This window comes from Lepus europaeus, chromosome Y, assembly GCF_033115175.1.
Source record: "Lepus europaeus isolate LE1 chromosome Y, mLepTim1.pri, whole genome shotgun sequence".
In the NCBI taxonomy this organism is placed as follows: domain Eukaryota; kingdom Metazoa; phylum Chordata; class Mammalia; order Lagomorpha; family Leporidae; genus Lepus; species Lepus europaeus.
Window position 1 is genome coordinate 24,519,432 of NC_084851.1, and position 1,728 is coordinate 24,521,159.

Here is a 1,728-nt window from a genome sequence, read left to right on the forward strand (position 1 = left end):
TTTCCTGATAAACACAACTCAAACATCAGGCTGACTGAGCTTTTATGGTGGGATGCCAATTTCTGTAGAACCCATAAGATACTGAATGTGAACAACCACTGTGAAAGATAATTGTCATCCAAACACTTTTCTGAAGTATATCTATGGAAACCAGTTATTTTAGCAAATGTAAAATCTAAGTCCTTTCTGGGAGTGGACAGAGTGAATGTCTTGATTATTCTCCAAAGGAGAATAACAGAGTGTATGATTACCATGTTGAGTGTATGTCATTGTATTATTTCAGAAATGTATTGACTCCTGGAAGTTAAAAGTTGTGGTGAACTCAGAATGGCCTGTGGCTCCATTTCTGCTTTTCCACATTTCTCTTGGCTTTGCTTTTCTGTTATCAGGTCAAGATACAAGGGTTTCTCATACAAGTGTCAAGAAGTCCAAAGCAGTAGTAGGACTTCCAACAATACCCCAAATATCAAGAAAACAAGCTAAGAGGCACCCTGAACAGGTAAGGAAGTTTCTTTCTTAGAAGACTTCGAAGTTTTCCCTCACCACTTATTGGCCCTTAATATACCATGCATTTCCTATTTCAGTGTCTATCTTTAAAGGACTGCCCTGCGCTTATGGCACAATCTGGAGATCCTGAATCAATCACTCTGCTGAAGAAGAAAGGCCCCCCTATAGAACTGTCAGGTCCACTTGTGTACTGGGCACAGTGCATGGAATCTTCCAATGATAAACTCAGCCAGATTTCAAGGCTCAAATTCAGCTTCCCTCCTAGTTGAGCAAGTCACTCAAACCTCTCTGAGCATTGTTTCCACATGTAAGGAGGAATGAAACTTAGCTGGCAAGGTCATGGTGAGAATTACATGAGGGAGAATCCATAAAATCCCTTAACAACTATACAGAACATAGAATTTACCTAAATGCAGAAAACAATAACAAATGAAATCCACTTAATTGTGAGCAGGATTGCCACAGTGATCCCAAACTTCTTAAATACACACTATTTTGTTGTTGTTGGTGGTGCTTTTGTTTCATCTCATCTTAGAGTTACCCAGTTACACAAGGTCCAAGCCATGTATTTCTTGAATTTTTCCTTTTACTTCAGGTTCTACCACACTCCTGGTGAACATGACAGAGTCAACACCACAGTATATTTCTCATGGTGCTGCATGCTTTGATGCCCACCTCCTTATATTTTCTTTACAATAGATTTGAAGAGTAAGCCTCCTGCCTCAATGGCCGCATGATTAGTCCTTCATTAAAATCCTCAAGCTAGTTAATAAGCATCTCAATGTTCACACTTCTGATTCACTGACAAAACTAGTCCAAAATGCTGTCAAGAGGTAGGAATGAACTAACTCATGTTTCCTCTGTCTTTGCACCATTGCTTTTATTTTTGATGTACATTTGTTTATTCTTTGATTGCTGTGTTTCTGATGTAAAAGTGGTGTTTGAATTTGAAGTTCCAAAATATTTTAATGTCAATTTATCTCAACATTTAAAGTCTTAACAGTCATAACTTTCCATTTTCTAGCTCAATGTTCACAAATATCAAAAGATTATTTTAAGTCACACATTAAAGAATATGTTAAGTATGTGTTTTAGTATTCATTAGAAAAATAAAATAAAAAATGAAATCCAGTTTATGAAGATTACTAATTTTATTTAAGAAAATGAGTGAAAATATAAAGGATGTATCAATTTGCACTTAAATTGAGGTAAATGAAGAGT